Below are 22308 nucleotides of genomic sequence, written 5' to 3' on the forward strand. Positions count from 1 at the left end.
CTTCCCTATTTTAAGAAAGTGCAAACACGTTTATGGCTCTAGGAATTACCAGTAGTAAATGTTTCTGATCCTGGGAGGTTTTGTGTCTGGAGATCTCATGTGATATTAGAAGGTAGCTAACATGATAAAGCCCCCCCACCCCCATCACCCAGTTCTCAATCTCTTCACTGCTACCTTCGGGTAGAAGACACAGAAGTCTGAAATCCAGCATCTCAAAGTTCATTTCCAACAACTATGAGTCTTGAACCTCCTCTTTTGATCCAAATCGTAAATACTCTGGCACCACAAAAAAAGATCTATCTGTGTTATTTAAATGACAAAGTAATTGTTTGGCTGCAGCAAGAAAGAAATATGATCGATATATACATTGTACTTTTCTGCTTGATGATAAACTCATTATTATTATCATAATTCTCATGATCGTCATAATCTCTACAGGAAATCTACTCTGCCCAAGACCATAAAATACTGCAGAGATTTGTGAAGGCCTCTCACATCATCACATGAACCAACACCCCTTCAATCAACTCCTTGGGAAGGCAGCCAACATATTGATCATGTTCGCTTCCACTTCCCACAGGGTAGAAGGTATGATGATTTAAAAGCATGCACCACCAGGATTCAAAAACAGTTTGTTTCCCACTGTATTCAGATTACTGAATCTATCTCTCATTAGTGAGTGATGTTGCCCTTGCACTATTTTAACTGCATTGTACTTACCCTGTTTTACATTGTAATTTGCTGCAAATAAGCTCATTTTGTTTAAACTAGTTTTCCTCAGTCACATCTGTCAGAATATTTATTTCAATGCAAGATTAAAACAAGGGGAGTATTAACAGAAAAACATTCAGCTATAAATTCCTAATTGAATAATTTTAACCCAAGAAACTTTCAAGCAAGGATGTTAGTTTTGAATATCATCTAACACCTGATCTCACTTCAATAGAACTGAATCCCATGTCAGTGAGAATAAATTACATAAATCCTTTTTTTTAAGCTGTAGTCATCCTGGAACAGAGCTTAGCTATTTTTGAATTTAGTTATCTTTACTGGTCTAATTATTCAATTTTCCAGTTTTAAATTTGATACCATTCCTCCCCTATCCATTTAACAACATTTCTGAAAAGTTATGCAAAATAATCTCAATGCAGATGTGTAAAAGGAAGATAAATGATGATATGCATAATTTGGGGATTGGGAAAAGTTGTTCCCAGATGACTTTTAAAGAAAAACAGAAAGGTCAACCATATCACTTCTGACTGGCACAAAATGGCTTGCATTTTTTTCTTCCACTGGACATTATAACAAATACATCTTGTAACTCCTTTCATTGTAACAAATGATTTGGCACCAACAACTCACAATTTTTTTTAAACAGGAAAATCCTGCAGTAAAGATACCAATAGCTAGCAGGTTTTGTCATCAATCCTTTTTTTTCTCCTGACCATCATTCATCCACACAGCTCAAAGAAATGGAATCATTTCACATTCACTGAACTCACTGATAACACCTCAGAGCTCACATTTTTTGGTGTACTTGAAACAGGTTGCAATGCAGGCAACAATCCCTTCTACCATGCCCAAAATATCTCTGTTTGTAAAGATTGGGTTATTTCTGATGAACCTGACAGATGTTTGAACAGGTATCTCAAGTGGTGAGCATCAATATGTGCATTATTGTTCTGCATACGGACTTGCAGCAGGCAATTAGGAAAGTATTTGAAAATAGATTGTTCGTTCTTGTCCAATTGAGATGTATTGAATAACCTGCATTTAAAAAAATGGATTCGGTTGCTAGTGACTGAGGATGGGACATGAACGGGGGACTTAAAATTGTTGGACAGAACATGCAGTACCAGGCAAAGATCTCTGTTGGGCCACTGCTATTGGCCTAGTTACAACTGACTTTGAGATGGTCCTTGCAACTTGGTCAAAGGTATTTAATTCAAAATGTGGGCTTTGTGGGTTGAACCAGCATTTAATTACCCATTCCCAATTGCTCTCAAGAAGCTGTTTGTGTCAAAGCCATGGACCACCTTCTTGAAGTACAGTGGTCTTTGTGGTGTGGGTTTTCCACAAATCAATTTGGGAGGGAGTTCAAAAATTAAGGCAAAGCAACAATGAATGAGCAGCCATATATTTCCATGTCAGGATGATGATTGGCTTACAAGTCAACTTCCAGATGTTGTGGTACTCTTGAGAGAACAAAGAGGCAAATTTCCTGTAAATTTATATCAACGTCTGCAAGAACAAGATCATCTATTTTGCATCTGACGCAGACGCAGCAGAAAGCTTTATAAATGGGGAAAACAAAAATGGTCCAAAGAGACACAATGATCCACGTATTGTGGTAATTAAAATTGACAGGTACAAGTTAATGGCAACTAAACCAAGCTATGGTTATTGTTCACTTCACAATGGAAAAATTGTGTGCAATGTATCGAATTTATGCACTGGAATATGGATTGGGCATCTGTTTGTGATTCAAAAATTAGAGGATTTTATCATAGTCCATCGTGTGAGTAACCCTAATGCATCAATGCACATTAGTTCGGTTGGCTGGTATCTAACACATTTATTTGTGTTATAATATTCACAAGTATGCACTCACATCAGAAGCTACATGATCCCTAATTTAGAAAAGGAAGTCTTAACAAAAGAGATAGGATCTATTGGAAGAAAATCAAAGAGCCCGCCCATGCTTGTGTCACAGTTGGGAGAACACAACAAATAAGAATGCAAATGACTCCACAATATATCCGCCTTTGATGGTTTAGAATCGACTTCCTTTAGAATGAGGTCGTGGAGTAGTGGCGGGCAGCCTGGTCGTCGATGATAATAGACTAATCCTTGCTTGTTACTTAACTCTGATACCATAATGCCTTAGCATCAATCAGAGGTGTGTTGTGCCCATTACCATCTTTGATCCAATTCTTCCTCTTCTGCCTTTGCAGCAGTCCCCATGTTAAACTATCAGTCTCTCTGGGAGATAGTTGTTTTGATCAAAGCCATGGACTGCCATTGTAAGAAGGAGACCTGACATTAGCAATAGTTATGCATCCATGAAGCTATTGGAAATGTGAATGGTATGTTAATCTTGCTGGGAGAGCACATGATTGAAAGAGTGAAGACATCTTCCTGGAATAACACATGGCTCTAATGGGTACGCAATAAAGTGTGGAGTAAATGACATCAAACCCCATTGATCAGACCACTGCACGATGCATTCTAATGTCAATGCTGATTTCATTCCATCTCAATACTTCAGTTAATGTCCACTTGTCACCTAGGATGCATGTGGTCAGCAGCAGATAGGATTGCAGAAAAATAACAAATGACTTGTGGATTAGCTAATGATAGATTTCTACTTTCAGTTGTTGGAACTGCACATTTTTGGTGTTTACCAGAACCCTATTGGGAGTGATTTTGTAGCTATCAAAAGACATTTTGCTGCTGTTGTAGTTTCATCATCAAATCAATTTCTCCCAGGCATGGGTAGATTATCTATCATTCCCTTGGAACATCTCACAGCTTGGAGGAGGACCAGGAGCAACACAGACGGGGCAAATTGCTAGTACAAGACAAAAATAGAGAAGGGATAACAAATGTGTTTCAGCAAAAGGCCTGACTGCCAGATTGCCCACAGATCATTGCTGCTGTTGAATGTATGTCTGCGAGATATGGGCAGTTCAGAAAGGCAGCATTTATTCAGTAAAATCTATCACCTGGTGCACTACAACTTCTATCGCCAAGCCCTTATTCCTCAATGGTAACTTACGAGACCATGAACTTCGGCTAGAGCTGGATGTGTTTGCACTGCTCCTTTCCTTTCAACTGTTATTAATGGGAGGTCAGGGATGTTGGCCAATCAAAGACCAATGCCTTTAATTTCCAGAGATGAAGTAACAATCACAGATTGAGACACTTCCATTGCTGGACACCAACATCTGCACAGTTTTTAACTCATGAATGGATGGGAATCCATTCCCTCCAATATAAAGCTGCTGAGTTTTGTAATTCATTGTCCACAAGCATTGCAGTCATTACAATGCCTTTATCCTGCAGGACTCTGCCTCTGTATCACAATAATAGGAATGGCTGTCCTCTCATAACACAGTGCAGACGGCTCGCACTTAAAGTGGGCTAACTGCAAGAAACTCAACATGCTGCTGCAAGTGTAAGGCTGAAACAATGTTTGTATTTGTTTTGTGGATTGTTCAAGAGTCCTCTGATCTGCAAGTTCAAACTTCAAGATTGTCTCCCACAATGAGGGCAAAACCCTGGTCACCAGCTAATTGGAGAACAGCCAAGGAAAAAGAGGCAAATGAGAAACAATTTAGGTATTCTTCTGTGCAGGCTGACTCTGAACAACTCATCCAATATGAATCCCATTTTCATGCATCCATTCGCAAATAATGCCATACTTTACCTTCTCTCTTCTACCGAGAGTGTCTGCTAGGATACAAAAGCCACAAAAAGAAAATAAAACCAAATGTATACATTGCACCATTCTAATGTCCAGAGAAATGTAAATAAATTGCTCAAATGCATAAATAATCATGATTTTATAATGCTCAAAATATTGTCAACTGCCGGTCTACTCTTCCAAGAGAACCTCACCTTATTCAAATGGTCGAGTATGATGTCCAGCAAATCAGCTGATTAATAATTTATCATGAAGCTCAATTGAAGCAGAACATTTATTTCTTCAAGGCTTCTTTTGTCACCAACTGGCACTGGTCTTGGAATTTGGCATGGAGCCTGTGTATAATATTTTTCCTGCAAATACTATGAATGGTTACTTCAAGTCCTCATCTTCAGCCAATTGACTTGGTTTAAATTTCTTTGGCTATAAACATTGATTTGGACCCTTTGTCAGGTTGGTTCATTCTCCCAATGTGCATGTGCTGGCATGCATGTGGGCTTGTTTCAGTGCACCTTGGTGAGCTTCCTGATCAGTCTCCATGACTGTGACTAAAAAACATCACCTGCAAGGTCAGGAAATCCAAATGTTTGCTCCTAGTATCAAATGCTTTATGCAGTGGTCTTGACCACACATCCATTTCATGAAGCTGGAAAGGGCAGAAAAGATTCTGGGATTGGTGAACTTCAATTACAAGGCTGGAATATTTCTCCCCGAAGCATTGGAGGCTGAAGGCAGATCTGAGAAACTTTAAAAATCACTTGGACAAGGTAAATGGCCCTCACCTTTTCTCACCAGAGTTGGGGAGGCTAAAATGAGAGGACATAGATTTAGGGTGAGTGAGAAGAATTTTAAAAGAGACCCAAGAGGCGCTTTCGTTAAAGTATGCTGTCTGTGTGGGATCAGTTGCCAGATGAAGTGATATAGGTGGGTACAATTATAACATTTGAAAGACATTAAAGCAGGTAAAATGGACAGGAAATGTCAGAGGTATATGGGCCAAGCACAGGCAAATGGGTCTAGCTTGGCCATACAACTTGGTTAGCATGGAGAGGCTGGGCCAAAGGGCTGGTTTCCTTGCTGCAGAACTCCATGTCTTTAATTGTTAATACTCCACAAAATCAGTTTCTGAATTTCTTTACCAATCATCGCTAATTAACAATGATCAACCCCTGTGATCTGCTACAACTATGCGCTCCTTGAGTCACTGGCCAAAGTGACATGAAATGTGTCTGTCCCAAAGCTTTTAGCACATTCACTAATTTTAATAGCTGACCACATTTCTTGCAAGGTGAGTAAATAGCTCGTTGCATTCATCCTTCCACAGAATGAAACGATCTGCAGCTGCATCAATAGACAAATTATGTTTTTTTTTCTGTAACCACATAATATTCTTATTTCACATTACTGTTACAGAGAATGTAAATGCGACACAGCAGAAATTCTGTTCACTCAGCAATTAGCATAAAACTCATTCTCTTTGCACATTTGGAGCATTTCACATGATATTTCTATCATTCAGAAATGGGCTCTTTGACCCACTACATATATGCAGAATTTTTTATGCTCATCTATACCAATAAGAATTGCCCACAATTGGACCACATCTTTCTGTGCCCTGCCTATTTAAGTTTCTGGCTGAATACCTTTCAAGCACTTTGATTATATTCGATTCACCATGTCCACTGGCAGTGGTCCTGATATCAACCACGTTGTGATTAAAAAAAAACCTCAAATCACTTTTGAAACTCCTTCCTCTCTCCTTAAGCCTCCACCATTTTTTAGATGATGCTACCATATCTATCCTATCTCTTTCTCATTGCCTTTTATGACCTTGGCAAGAGACACTCATGTCCATGACAATCACAGCTTTTTGTGTGGCACTCAGAACTGCACATATGATATTCCACTTGTAGCCTTAGTTGTGCTTTGTTGAGTAGCAACATGAAGTCCCATGTATAATAAAGCATTCCCCAACTTATGAAGGCAAACACCTGTTCATCACCATCCTATTGGCTCGTTCTTCTATTTTGAGAGAACTATTAAATTTGACCCAATGATCCAACAGTTCATTAATATTTCTTAGCACAAAACAATTTGCTGTATGCATCCTTCCCTTAATTTTCTTCCCAAAATGTGTCACTTTCTACTTATCAGCTTGAAGTTTTATCTGCAAAAAGATATACAATCCAGTGATCATTGGGAGATCAGAGGAGGAGAGGGTGAGCAAATTTAAATTCTTGAAAGTCACTCAGAGGATCTTTCCTGGACCCAACACACTAATGGCATCATGAAGAAAGCAAATCAGTGCCTCTACTTCCTCAGGAGTTTGTAGTGGTTTGATATGAGACAAAAATCTGGCAAATTTCTACAGAGGTGTGGTGGAAAGTGTGCTGACCGGCAGAATCATGGTCTGATATGGGAACACCAATACCCCTGAGCGTAAAGCCCTCCTAAAGGTAGTGGACACAGCCCAGGACATCACAGGCAAAACCCTCCCCACTCAGTACACGCTCTGTTCTCACTGTTGCCATCAGGAAAGAGGTATAGGTGCCACAAGACTTGCACCATCAGTTTCAGAAATAGCTGCTATTCCGCCACCATCAGACCCCTCAATGACAAATACAATCAGAGACTCACTTAAGGCCTCTTACTTGTACACTTTATTGATTTTCTTTTGTTCTCTCTGTATTGCAGTGCCAAATGTATTTACATTCCTTACCTGTTCATTTTTTTTTAAATTTGTTTACATGTTTACACTGTGTACAGTTTCTTTTTTGCACTACCATTTAGTGGTAATTCTGTCGTGGCCATAGGAAAAAAGGAATCGCAGGGCTGTATGTGACCTTGTGATTGTATTCTGACAATGAATCTGAAATACTCTGCCCAACTTTTCAATTGATAATTTTTTTTCTGTAGTCTCAGATCACCTTCCTCGCTGTGCACAAGATCACCAATCTTTATGTCATCTGCTGACTTCCTAACCACTTACTTGAGTTCTTTGATACAGGTTCCTGCTCAATGCTGTTTCAGGAAATGCTAGTCTCTTTAATAACAGTTGCTTGAGAAATGACTGACAGCAAATCTGCAGCAGGGACCTATGTTTCTGGACCAAAGCTTTTAGAATTTTCTTTTGTTTACAGGCAATTTTACATCAGTTGCTGTATTTCATTCCTTGACAATCTTGGACATGCTGCAATGGAAGTCACAAACCTCCACAATAAATCAAACATGAGGTGTTTAATGCTGAATGGCTTTGACATTTCTTTCTTTGACCACATGCAAACCTCTCTGAGGATACAATCCAAAAACTTGACATTGTTACATTGTCTTGTTCAGTCTTTGATGTGGTCACTCATTGTCTCATCTAATATAACTTTACTGTTTTTACAAGTTTAAGTAGATATGAGATTCCATTCCATTCTTAGCCTATAAACCACTGCTGCAAATGACTAATCAGTACTTTTCTGTGAAATGTATGAATTCATGAGCATACAATATATCACCAGGTTAATTGCTGGGAATCATACAGATAGATTATGTTCTCCCGATACAGCATTCAATGGATGTGCATTTTCAGCATTATTTTATGCCTCAAGAATATGTATTCCATTGGAAAAAAATAACATATAATTTTTAAAAAATAAAATCACATTATTTGAACAATTTTGGAAACCGTACATGGAACATAACAGAGAGGGCTTGCCTCGGACCTCCACCCCCTAAAATGATAAAATGAATATGAAGACAAAATGACTTGATCCAGTGTGTAAAAGTAGATGACTCATTTTCCTTGTTTATTTTTCATTGTATGATTACATTGTTTAATGGTTTTATTGTATTGTATATGTTGAATGTTGAATGGGTTTGGAGGGAGTGGGAAGGGGGGAGGGAAGGTAAGGGGGAAAAGGGGGAGAAAATGCCACTGTGTATATTTAAGAGGGAAATGTTTGTATGTATTTTGATTGATATGGTTCACAGAGTGAAAAATAAAAAAAAAATAATAGAAAAGATTACTGAGCATGAAAAGTTATCCAAGCTCTGTGAGATAAGCTTCAAGGTTACCCTTGTGTTTGAACCACCATTTTCATTCTTTTTTTTTTGCTGAAATGGAGTTAAGTCTTCTGTGTTTTAATTTTACTTCAAGTTTCTAAACCTTAAAGTTGAATGCAGCTGGAACACCTGGACTGTAAATATGCATTCAGGATGTCCTTTATCGATGACAGTTTGGCATTTAACATCATCATTCCCTCAAAACTGATCAGCAAACTCCAAGACCTGGGACTCAACACCCCAGTGTCTAATTGGATCATGATTTTCCTCACCTCCAGACCAAAGTCACCTCCAGCACATGGCATCTTTCAGCTGCTTCCATCAGAGCCAGCACCATCAGGCTGAAGTAAAGCTTCTTCCCACAGACAGTGAGAATACTGAACAACCAAAGGAAGAGTTCACACTATCTATCCAAGACTCATCTGTACAAAACAATATTTATTTATTTTTATAGATAAATTACTTGTCCTGTATTATTTGTCTGCATGAGTGTCTGTGTGTTATGTCTGGTTGTATGTCTGCATGATTTGCACCGAGGACCGGAGAACACTGTTTAGTCAGGTTGTACATGTACAATCAGATGATAATAAACTTGACTTGATCTGAATCAGTTTGGATTGGTGAGAACATTTCCTCCACAATCTCCATCAGTACTGGAGCAGCACAGGGCTGCATTCCTAGACCCCTGCTCTACTCACTTTACAGCTGTGACTATGTGACTCGGTATGACAATAACTCCATCTACAAATTTGCCGTCAATACCATGGTAGAGGGTTGCATAAACAAGGCGATGAATCAGCATAGAGGAGGAAGATTGAAAACATGACTGAATGGTGCAGCAAAAACCACCAGGCACTGAATGTCACCAAAACCAAGGAGTGGATTGTTGACCAAGAAGGGAAAATCAGAGATATACGGTACAGTGATTATTGGGAGATCAGAGGAGGAGAGGGTAAGCAAATTTAAGTTCTTGGGCAGGGCACTATCTCCGAGGATCTTTACTGGACCCAACTCATTAATGACATTGTGAAGAAAGCAAGTCGGTGCCTCCGAAGTTGGTGGAATTTTGGTATTACTTAAGAAACCCTGGTAAACTTCCACAGAGTAGAGAGAGTGCAGAGAAGGTTCATGAGAATGCTGACAGGATTCAGGGTTTGAGTTACAGAGAAAGGTTGAGCAGCCTGGGGCTTTTTTCTCTGGAGCATAGAGGATTGAGGGAGGATTTGATGGAGGTGTTCAAGATTTTAAAAGGGAGAGAGTCAACGTGGATAGACTTTTTCAATTAAGTGTGGGGGATATTCAAACCAGAGGCCATGGTTTTAGATTGCAGGGAGAAAATTATAAGGAGAACATGAGGGGGAATTTCTTCACACAAAGGGTAGTTGGGATGTGGAATAAGGTTCCGGCAGAGGTGGTTGAAGCAAGGACATTATTTATTTTTAAGGAAAGACTGGATAATTACATGGAGGGCAGAGGATTGGAGGGGTATGGACCAGGTGCTGGTCAGTGGGACTAGGAGAATGGGGATTTGTTCTGGCATGTACTAGTAGGGCCAAACTGGCCTGTTCTGTGCTGTATATGGTTATATGGTTATATGCGTGGTGGAAAATATGCTGTCCAGCTGCATCACAATCTGGTATGGGGATACCAATACCCCTCATCATAATGTCCTCCAAAAAGTAGTGGACACAGCCCAGGATATCACGAGCAAATCCCTTCCCACTATCGTGAATATCTACAGGAACACTGCTGTTGGAGAGCAGCAGCAATCATCAAGGATCCACACCATCCATCACACTCTCTGTTCTTGCTGCTCCCATCAGGAAAGAGGTATAGGTGCCATAAGACTTGCACCACCAGGTTCAGAAACAACTGCCACCCCTCCACTATCAGACTCCTCAACAACAAACTCAATCAGGGACTCATTTAGGAATCTTACTTGATCACTTTATTGATTTTTTTTATTTTTCAGTTTGTTTACATTCATTATCTGTTTACAGTTCTTTATTTGTTTACATGCTTTTATTTTGCAGTGGTAATTCTACCTCATTCACAGAAAAAGAATCTCAGTGTTTTATGCGATGCCATATATGTTCTCAGATGATAAATCTGAAATCTGCTGTCTTGACGACAAGTGGAACTGCCTGCAAGTCACGTCTTCCTCTGCGTAAAGTTGACTTACAAAACACAAAGTTAGGAACCTGAACCTTCAGATTTAATTCCCTTCCATTTTTTCATCATAATAACTTAGCTTTTGAAGAGTCCATGAGCTAAAAATAAAATTCTTACAGAATATTTATTTATCCTAATTTTTTTTTTAATGTTCTCTTTTTGATTGTGCAAAGATTCACGGAGAAGAACAGCAACAGGTTACTGAAGCTTCCAGCAAGGTATGACAACTTCCACAGAGAGCAAAAAAACCTACACATCTGTTGTTTACATCAAAGATGACATCAATATACCCTCTCACCATATGATTTACTTGCACAATTTTGCTGATTGTTCCAACTTCAACTAAAAATCCATGAAAACACAGGGAGATTTGTAAATTCAAAAAGTTGATTTAAAATAATTGACATAAATTCCATAAAATTATGAGTAAATTTACTCTCAAATTAATTGTCAAGTTCCTGTCTTTTAAGCATTTAGCTTTGTGGATCACAGGGTATTCATGGATTATTGGGATCAAAGTGTAAATGAGCTTGAAGATAAAATTAAAAGGCAGATATTATTAAAAGGGAGAGCAGATTTAAGAGATTATTCTATTTGCTTAATCCTAACATTCTCTGCTACAGTGAGATCTTTCACAGCTTGCTTTTATAAACATTAATCCATTTTGATATTAGAAACGGAAGCAAAATATGTGCACGCTTTCTATCTTGACATAAAATATTAGTTCAATCAGATTGCCAGTATCAAGTATAAAACAAATGAATTGATAAAAGTTGGTTCAATGATTAATGAAATTCAGAAGCAACTTTCTTTTGAAATTCAGTTCTGAACATAATTACACCTCTGGCCTTGGTACTGCCACCTCTAATGTCATCTTTTGCATGAGCATCTGCTATCCCCTTAAGTTGAAAATGAAAGCCATAAATTAGTCAGCACGCACAATTCATTCCTGCAGCCAAGAGTATGCTCATAAAACCGACAAAATGAGCTCGCTGTCAATTTTATCTTCCTCTGCTCTTACTAATCACAAACTTTCATATTATCATTTGAATTACCTATTTCTACCATTAAATAAGTGCATCCTCAGTAAAGATGTATTGCATGAAGGCTTGCATCCTACTAATGCATGTGAAAGAAAGAAAAAGGACTTAAAATTCTCATCCAGTAGATGAAAGCATATGATTGAACTCAAAGGTTGATCTCCGCAGAACCGACAAATCATCAAATTTCATAAATATCAAAGCTGCATCTCTTTTTAAAGTGCATTGTCTCAACTAAGTGACAGTTGAAAAGGTGAATGGTCAAAAATCATTTATGATTGATAGAAAAAATTGAGAAATACAAGTTAAATATTAGAGTATCGTAATTGATCTGTAGAAGGAGCACTGATCCATGTGTGATTAGATCATCAAGCAGTGGATGAGCAAAGAGGAAATAAAGCATCAGCAAAAATAAAAATGAGCTAACCAGCCAATATCAACGGAGATAAATGAGACTGCAGATGCTGGAATCTGGAGCAACGAGAAGCTCATAAAAGGGTCTCAAACAAATGAGGAAAATCAATGGAAGAAGAACGGATGGTTCAGGATGGATCCCTTCATCAAACTGTTGACCACTCATTTCCTCTGACTGACTATACTTGATGCACTGTGATCTTCCAGCAGACTGCCTCTTGCTCCAAGTTATACTAATGATCAATATCAGATTTTTTTGGGTCAGTGTGTATGTGTTTTTAAAGAATTGTTTCTCGTCACTAAATTCCAACCAAAATGTCAACAAGGAGCCTTGAAAAAGATGGAGCTGGGCATCTGTTTAACATAGTTTGCACTTCAGTGTATATTCTGGTGAAACTAATGTAGAGGGGCAAATCAATGAGGATTTGGAAACAGAAGATAAGAGAATTAGAATCATGATCTTCTGGACAGCAAACAGGAGCAAGGAAGTGCAATGATGGTTGTAACATAGGTTAGATCACTACGGGAATACATCCTGTTCTGATGAATACTCACTTCATTTGATGTCTGACACAGATATGTTAGCTGATCATGGAGTGTCCACTTACATGCTTGGTGATACGACTGTATTACTATTGGTTACCATCTCTGTGTGTATGGCTGGCCCTCCTCCATGCTGACTTTACCATGACTTTAATAAAGGCTGTTATGCCCTGACCCCTCTCCCAGTATGAGCTCTGGACTCAGGCTAAGCAACATGAGTGTACATACAGTTTTAAGCAATTAAGAGCCTATTGTTCTGGCAACTTCTAGTCTTTGAAGTTATTGATAGTCCATCAATATGAAACTGTGAACTAGTCCAACAGATGTTAACAAGTTCAGCTGTGCTGTAAATAATTATCTATCTTTGTGGTGAATAACAATTCCACCTCCGACAGCTTGAATTTGGCAATTTTTTTGTATTTACTTGCATTTTCTTTAAAATTTGTGTCATTTCACAATTGAGAGAATTAATGGACAAATGTGTGCCAGAAGAAATCATATCCTTAGGAAGAAGGGATGTAGGATCAACAGTTGCAGAATCACAGTGGGTAGAGTTGAGAAACTGCAATGTTTAAAAGACCCTGATGTGATTTATCTGCAAACTTCTGATTGGCAGCCAGGTGGTGGGGTACAAATTTCAACAGAAATGCAAGAAAGGAAATGTGGTCATGAGGGACTTCAATATGCAAGTAGATTGAGAAAACTAGGATAGCACTGGATCCCAAGAGAATGTATTTGTAGAATGCCTACAAAATGAGGTTTTTTTTAAAAACAGCTTGTGGTCGAGCCCATTAGGGAAAAGGTAATTCTGGATTTGGAACTGTGCAGTGAACCAGATTTGATTAGGGAGCTTAAGGTTAAGGAACCCTTAGGCTAATATCACCATCCTTTAAGCAGGGAGAAAGGCAAAGAAAAACAAGAAATTACAGCCTGGTTAGCTTGACTTTAGGGTCAGTAAGGTTAGAGAGGTCATTATCGAGGATGCGTGTTTTGAGTACTTGAAGGAAAGTGAATCAGAATTTATTGCAATGAACATGTGTCACAAAATTCATTATTTTACAGCATCATCGCAGGTGCAAAAATTACAATAAATTGCATTATTAAAATAAATAATTTAGTACAAAAGAGGAAAAAAGTGAAGTAGTGTTTTTGGATCATCATGCATTCAGGAATGATGGTGGAAGGGAAGGAGGTGTTTTTGTAACAATGGGTTTTTGTCTTCAGGCTTCTGTACCTCCTTCCTGATGGGAGGAGTGAGAAGAGGACATGGCCTGGGTGGTGAAGGTTTTTGTTGATGGAGGCTGCTTTTTTGAGACACAACCTTTTGCAGGTATTCTTAATAGAGTGAAGACTGATGCCCATGATGAGACTGGCCAAATTCATAACTTTATGCATAGTTTTCCTGTTCTATGCATTGGCAACTCCATACTGGACAGTGATTCCACCAGTCAGAATGCTCTCCACAGGACAGCTGTACAAATTTGCAAGAGTCTTTGGTGACCTACCAAATCTCCTCAAACTCCTAACAAAATATAGCTGCTAGTGAGCCTTCTTCATGATTGAATCAACATGGAGGCCCCAGGATAGATCTTCAGAGATGTTGAAATGCAGAAATTTGTTCTTTACTCTTTCCATTGCTAACCCTTCAATGAGGACTGCTTTGTGTTCTCCTAGATTCCACTTGTTGAGTGCACAATCAATTCCTTGGTTCTGCTCCTGTTGAGTGCAAGGTTTTGTTGTGACACCACTCAACTAGCTGAGGTATCTGCCTGCTGTTCACTTCCTCAATGCCATCTGTGATTCTGTCGATGACTATGATGTCATTGGCAAATTTGTAGATGGCATCTAAATTGTGCCTAGCCACACAGTCATGCATTTATTGCGAGTAAAGCAGTGGGTGAGGTGCTCCTATGTTGATCGTCAATGAGGAGGAGCTGTTACTAATTCACACTGACTATAGACTTCCAATGAGGAAGTCAAGGATCCATTTGCAGGGGAAGGTGCAGAGGCGCAGATTTTGGGGCATGCTGACCATGGTGCTGCAAGTGAAACTATAATAAATGAAAAGCAGCCTGATGTAATTGTTGCTGTTGTTTAGGTGATCCAGAACTGAGTGGAGAGCCAGTGAGATTGCATCAGGTGTGGAGCAATTATGACAGTAGGTGATTTGCAGTGGGTTCAGGTCTTTACTTTGGTATGTTAATTCTGGCCATGACCAACCTTTCCAAGCATTTCATCACAGAAGATGCAAGTGTTAATGGGCAGTAGTCATTGAGGCAGCTCACTCTGCTCTTCTTGGGTACTGCCAGGATTGATGCCCTTTTGAAGCAGGTGGAAACCTCTAACTGCAGCAATGAGAGATTGAAGATGTCCATGAATGCTCCAGCTGGTCATTTGCCACAGATTTTCAGTACCCTGCTCGGTATGCCATCAGTGCCTGATGCCTTAAGAGGGTTTACCCTCAAAGGATGTTCTAACATCGGTCTCAGACATATCATAGGGTTGTCTGTTGATAAAAAATAGATTGAGGTCAGTTTGGTTTCCTTCAGGGGAGATCCTTCCTGACAAATTCTTTGAGGAAATAATAGGATTGACAAAGGAGAGCAGGTTGATATGGTTTACTTGGATATTCAGAGGCCTTTGACAAGGTGCTGCACATGAGGCTGCTAAACAAGAGAGGAGTCCATGGTATTCAAGGAAAGCTCCTTGAATAGATAGAACATTGATTGACAGGCAGAAGGCAGAGAATGGGAATAAATGGGGTCTTCTCTGGCTGGCTGCCAATGATTAATGGTGTTCTGTAGAGATAGATGTTGTGTCTGTTACTTTCACATTATATGCAAATGGTTTACACATCAGAATTGAAGGTTTTTTAGCCAAGTTTGTGGTTGATAAGGGCAGGTAGGGTTGAGGAAAAAGGGAGTCTACAGAGGGACTTGAGCAGGTTTGAGGTTTGGAGAATGGGCAGCGAAGATTGCATAAGGAAGAGTATGGTCATGTAATTTGGCAGAATGAATAAGTAACAGACTATTTTCTAAATGGAGTGAGAATTCAGAAAGAGGTACAAAGATATTTGGGAGTCCGAGTGCAGGAATCCCTAAAGATAACTTTCAGGCTGAATCAGTGGAAAGGGAGGGAAGTGCAATGTCTGCACTCATTTCGAGAGCACAGAATTTAAAATCTGAAGCTTCTTTGGTCAGATCACTTTTAGAATACCATGAATGGTTTGGAGCTAGTGTAGGAACAGACCTTGAGCAGATTTTTGGGAATGATCCAGGCATGTTTGCTCTCAGCCTGTACTCAGAATGGAGATGAGGAGACTTCTTGGGGAAGAATATAGTAAATCTGTGGAATTTCTCATTACAGCTGGTTGTGGAGGTCACCTTTAGGTGTATTTCATGATCAATTCTTGATCTGTAAGCATGTCCAATCTTACAGGAAGAAGGCAGGAGACAGGGTTGAGAGGAAAACTATATCAGTCACGGTTGCAATGGCAGAGCAGACTTGATGGTCCAAATGGTCTAATTTTGCTCCTCTGACTAATGGTCTTATAGTCTATCTTTATTAAGACATGGGTCTTCCAGCAAGATGTGATAATGCAGCATCACAATGCAGGTTCCAACTCACAGGATGTGTAATGCTGCCCTGCCTTTGGTTTTGCAAATATTGTAGCTCACCCAGTGAATTTCTTGCTGATTTTTAAAATCATCTTCACCACATACTGAAGCCAACCTATTACATGATGAAGTGATCCACAACAAGGTAAATTTAGAAGCTTTAGAGTGATCTGATTAAGAGAATTTTCATTGACTGGGAGAGAAATTGAGCTCCAAACTGGTTAACAGAAAGCATCCAGCTTGAAAACTCCACTCTCGGTGAATTTCGTGTGGAGTATTTGATGTTCTTGTGGATCAAGACAGACCAAATGGTGCAGTCCTGTCACTTCTCTCCCATGCACACTCTTCCATCCTGTTCTGATGTGTTGCAGCATAGTCACTGCATGTTCTGCAAGTTGTGACCTTCTTCCTCAGGGCTCAGGCCCAAAACATGGGCAACATACCTTTGTCTCCTATAGATACTGAAAAGACCAGCTGAGTTCCTCCAGCATTTAGGTGTGTTTTACCCAACCCCAACCAACCAATTTTCCCTTGCAACCGCTGCAATCGTGTCTGCCTGTCCCGCATCGGACTTGTCAGCCTCAAACGAGCCTGCAGCTGACGTGGACTTTTTACCCCCTCCATAAATCTTCGTCCGCGAAGCCAAGCCAAAGACAACAATAACAGAGTCTGCAGCCTCATGTTTAAATATACCCATGAACCCAAGCAAATGTACTCATTGTAATTCTGCAATCAAACTGTCAGTATTTTGAATATAATACAAAACTCTGATAATCCAGCACTCTTTGGACTTTGGCAGCACATTTTCTCAACCTGCCATTCCCAACTGGGGCCAAATGGACCCCATGGGAGCTGCAGGGACTATGGACTGAAATCATATATTTAAAAAAAAATGTTTTTTATGTCGTCAGCAAGGGAGCAAAACTTGACTGCTTCACAGAGAAGAAACCCCATAAACTTGAACAGTTTCCGAAAGGGCCCATAGTTAAAAAAAAGTTGAGAATGGTTGTTCTAGATGATTGGATGTTGTCCAGATTCATACCCAAAACTTCATTCCACATATTTTATTTGATACCCAGCAATATCATAAATTTCACAATGAACTCAATGAGTTTAAAAGTAAGCAGAAAACATACACAGTCTCTAACCCTGATTTACATATGTATGTAACAATGGAACTGACAGACACAAACCAGTCCCTCTTTAGAAAAGTCATAACATCTCAATTAGATATCACAGCCTGAAATATTAAAGCCAGATATTTTGGTATTTGAAGTCAGTTAAAATTTCAGATAAAAATGGTAGGATGAATTTGGAACTAACATTTGTAAAGTTTTTTGTTCACTTCTGATCAGCTATAACATTTAGAGATGCCCAGAGATTTAACCAACCCAAAGGAATTACATGGTTTGGTCTATTCCCAGGATAGATGATGCTCAAACTTCATCTCTCCTTTCCCTCTCTCCTTTCACACAGACATGATAAATTCTTACCTAGTCCCTTATCATATCCGATTAACATCTTTCAGATTCCTCCTCCATTGTTTGAATTCCGAGACTTTCTGATGTATCCTTGAAGAAGGGCTCAGGTCCAAAATGTCAGCAATATATCTTTGTCTCTGGTAGATGGTGAAAAGACTGGCTAAGTTCCTCCAGCATTTTGGTATGTTTATGCCAAACTGGTAGGCATGGATGAGTTGGCCTAAAGAGTCTGTCCCATGCTGTGTGAGTCTATGACTCCATTAATGCATGGTGAGGTCCCAGATTAGCCCTGACTCTACTCACAGACTACATTTTCTTGTGGAGGTAAATGATTTCCTTCTATTCCTCCGTCCTTATAATTATAACAATAGAAGAGTTCTAATATATCAGGTATCACAGCTGATTTTAAATGGACCATGACAACATTTCAGCACACATTTCTACACTAATCTAATCATTAAAATAATTGTGGCTTAATTTTATATCTTTGATTTAGTTTACTAATATTGGAAATTTTGGGCTAACGACCTACTTGGTATATTAAGAGCAACAACACAATAGAATTTTTGTTTCTGCTCTTTGGTTGGTAATTGGACAAATGAGGGGGTGGAGGGGAATCTATCATTTATCACATTTAGCAAACATGCATTCTGTATTTTTGCTAGGAATATAATTGCAAGCTCAAATCTATTTCTAGACCCATGGACAATGAAACCTGGCCACAAAATGCTCCTCCTTGATGTTTTACTGGAAAAAGCAAGGGCAACTTAATCTATTTAGCTCTTCACTGCAATCTTTGAAGATTATCCGCTTCACTGAATCAACCCTGCATTTTATTGCATCACCTTTCATAATAATTCTCAATAGTGCTCAAGTGTCAGATCGTAAACAGTACTTTATTCCAGAATAATAAGTAGACTCAGTGAAACATAAGCACAGCTTCTTGCTCTCACTTTATGTTTCAAATGGAACTTTACTGCTGATCTAAACCCTTAAAATGCGATGGGCTATTCCCCTGATATGACTTCAAACAACGAACCCTGTCAAAAACTTTACCTTTGCTATTTATCTCAAAGGTACTGAAATAGTAACATCGCTCACAAAACTGGAAAGCTGCAGAACAAAGGGCTGATGGTCTTAAAATACACATCTTGTTGAAATTTTTTTTTTCTGTTCATTGCAAAATCTTTTTAACCCCTTACAAATTCTGGCCTGACCACCTCAAGGTAACATATTGGCCATGGCATGACTAACATTACTATTTAAACACTCAAAAGCATATATTTGTACCTTAAAATTAGCATAAATACAACCTGCTTCAGCATTACAACCAATTCTAATGTTTTTCTTATTTGACAACGCTGTGTGCTTATTAGCCAATGGGGGTAAATGAATATCACTTCTAAGCAGCATAAACATTGCAGATGCTGGAATCTTGAGCAAACAAGGAGCAGGTCAATTAACTTAGCAGCATCCATGGGTAGAAATGGTCAGTTAACCTTTGAGATTGGGACCCTCTATTGAGACTCAAATTGGAAGGGGTGATATCAGGGTTGGAAGAAGTTAGGGTGAGTGGTTATAGGATAGCCAACTGAAGTCGTGATTAAAGAAGAGAAAGAAACAATAGAACCAGTTAGAGGAGAGCATTACTAAAATTGGCAATAATCAATATTCATGGTTTTGGGTTTAATCCTGTCCAGGAGGAATATGATGTGCTTTTCTTTGAGTATATGTTTGTTCAGTACCCTATCACCTTTTCCTCCTTTCCCAGCTTCTTCTACCCTTGATAACAGTTGATATCTCAACTTAATAATGATCGTTTTTATTGTCATATACATTTTACAACGTATATATGCACTGAAGTTTTTACTTGCTATAGCCAAATATATACTTTGTAAATGACAAAATACAAAAATTAAAATAAAACTACAATAGTATGCTTTATTGAATTAAAAAGAGAAAATTCCCATTTTAGACTTGACAAAGGATCCCTACATGAAGCATTAACTGATCATTTCTTCCTTTGAATGCTGTCCTCCAGCAACATTCATGAATAACCATGCTGACATTTAATCTGACACTTCCAATTTGCTCCACTCTATCCAGCAATATTTTTGGGCCACAACATGAGTCATTCTATTCCATTGTTGGAATGGAGGAAAAAAAAAGAAACTTTTTGCTTTGGAGACAGAGGAGTAGAGCATGTAGCAAGTCACATAAGCCCTTTTTATACAGCCACTTCAATGCAGGAATATTGTGCCATGCCTTCTGTGTAAAAGGTATGAAGAAAGAATGGGGGAGGGGGGGTAATTGCAGTCCCACCTTTAAGCTGGCAACAGAGGTAGTCACAGCGCTGAATTGACGTTTGTATCCAAGGGGCGATCTGGCAAGCCGGGACCAGAATGGGAAACGATGTGATGGTCTATCGTTTTTGATGGCATAGAAGAACCCCCTCCCCCAATGGGCCAATGTCAATTTTTCTGAAGCAACATATTTCAGTAACAAATGGGTCTAGAACAGTGGATTGCAACCATTTTTTTCTCCCACACTCGCATACCACCTTAAATAATCCCTTACCAAGCACAGAGCACCTATGGTATAGAGATTACTTAATGTGGAAAGAAAATACTTGCAGTACAGCCACTGCTCCCAATGATCAGGGGTCTGAGAGTGTGTTTACATCCCTGCATACAGCAGTACTAGAGCCACCTCCCAATGATCAGGGGTCCAGGATGGTGTGTAGAGCCCCTGCTTATCGTGTGGGAATAACTGCATTGCCTGTGTGAATTAGTAATTGTGTACTTTTTAATGTTCTCCCATTTGATTCCCATTACGGTTTTCCCACACTCTTTTATAAATTGTGCGCATGTGTGTTTTATTTCCACTATGATTTTCCTATGCTCTTTTATTAATTGTTGTGTGTTAATATAAGTTATGTTGGTCTTGTCTCTCTTGAACCTGATACTTTCTCAACACAACAATGACCATTGTGGTGACCGACAATAGGCCGCTGGAAAAGTCTCCCGACAGCCTGCCACCAGCCCCACTTCCCCACTTCCCACTGCCCCACTTCCCCCTGACAGCCTTTCACCAGCCCCTCATGATACATAACTGTAATGCTAGTGAGCAACAGAAAGATCACTGTCAGATCTACTCACCATTATCACCCTAATTTCAAATTCGCAAGCAAGACCTTGGGGTTATTTTTGAGCCATTTTTTGAGGGGAAAAAAGTGGGTTTAATATCCCATCAAATATGCTATGTTATACATCTCACTCGACACCAAGCTGTTGTGTTACATGTCCCACCTCTTTTGCTCCCAGAATGACAGCTTGTTGTGTAAAATGACTCACTGGCCCGGCATTATGCTGCCATTGTTTGGTTCAGTGTAAACGACCAAAGCCAGCTTAATGACAGATCTTATTTACATCAGTATTGTGGGATCTCTGTTCAAAAAAAAGCTTTTATTTCTTAGTTTCATGATGATTCAAGATTATTTTGGCAAAAACAAATTGTAATGAGTACACTGCCTGCCTGACATTAGCTCTGTATATAGGCAATTCAACTTTTTTTATTCACACTTTCTGAAAGAGGTTTTAAAGGATTTTTGAGGCAATTGAAGAAACAGACCATTCAGTTAGAGTGAAATAGTGCCATACAAATTTTCATACGAACCTCTTTCATATTTTTTTTTCAGTGTAAAATTGTACCTTATATCCCATTTGCTGATGTGATTAAACATTCCTTTGGCTCTCTGTACAAGATCAAGATGGTTAAAATATTCCAACAAAAAGATTGATCATTCGCATGTCTGCAAGCACCATGTTAAAAATTTGATCCTCCTTCAGCTACAGCTGTGCTCATCAAAAAAAAGGCATTAATTATTATAATTGAATAATTAGCTGATCATCAGGAACATAATAATTGACTGGATGCATTAATATAAATGGAATTGACCCAATCTGTTATTGCTTTTGTTAAATTTATTCCTCTTTTGTAGTTATTCTCTATTTCTGTTTAATGTATACCATTGTAGTTGTTTTTTTTCATTGAATTATCTGTTAGGCTACAGCAAAAATTTTGATTCACATGTACATTGTACAATGTGTATGACAATAAGCTGATCATCATTATCAATATATTTTCCTAAAATTTGGACTAGTTTGTTCTGATGTTTTGTTAAAAGTATGAACAACCCATTATATCAGTGTGTGCAGATGCTGGAGGCCTTTGAAAGTTTGGTCAACTGGGAAACTGAGAAAGGGACTATATTAACAGTCTTCCTTTCTTCTCTTCTGCTGGAATTGCATGGTAACAAATAAACAATCTGCTCAACAAATTGGGAAAAAGCTTGTGGCAAGGACATTTTTGTTTTGACAAACAATTTAATTTGTTGGTCTGCCATCAGCTAGTACTGCTTCTCTCAATGGTGAAAGATGATCACCTTGCATAGTTTTAACTGCATTTGTCACAATACCCTGCACTTTTTCTTTATAAAACTTTATCTGGCACTTTTTGACTGACTGCAACACTGCACCCAACCCTTTTGTTTTATTACCACACTA

At 38.9% G+C, this 22308-nt stretch overlaps 1 long non-coding RNA gene across 1 annotated transcript in view; it reads right to left on the reverse strand.

The window, feature by feature from the left end:
• Positions 1-21011, reverse strand: part of LOC138763504 (uncharacterized) — a 162440-nt gene extending 141429 nt beyond the window's left edge. The window contains exon 1 of the long non-coding RNA XR_011357622.1: positions 20902-21011. This is a non-coding gene — a long non-coding RNA (uncharacterized lncRNA). The remainder of the gene's footprint in view (positions 1-20901) is intronic.
• Between the last annotated feature and the right edge of the window lie 1297 nt (positions 21012-22308).

This window comes from Narcine bancroftii, chromosome 1, assembly GCF_036971445.1.
Source record: "Narcine bancroftii isolate sNarBan1 chromosome 1, sNarBan1.hap1, whole genome shotgun sequence".
Taxonomy (NCBI): domain Eukaryota; kingdom Metazoa; phylum Chordata; class Chondrichthyes; order Torpediniformes; family Narcinidae; genus Narcine; species Narcine bancroftii.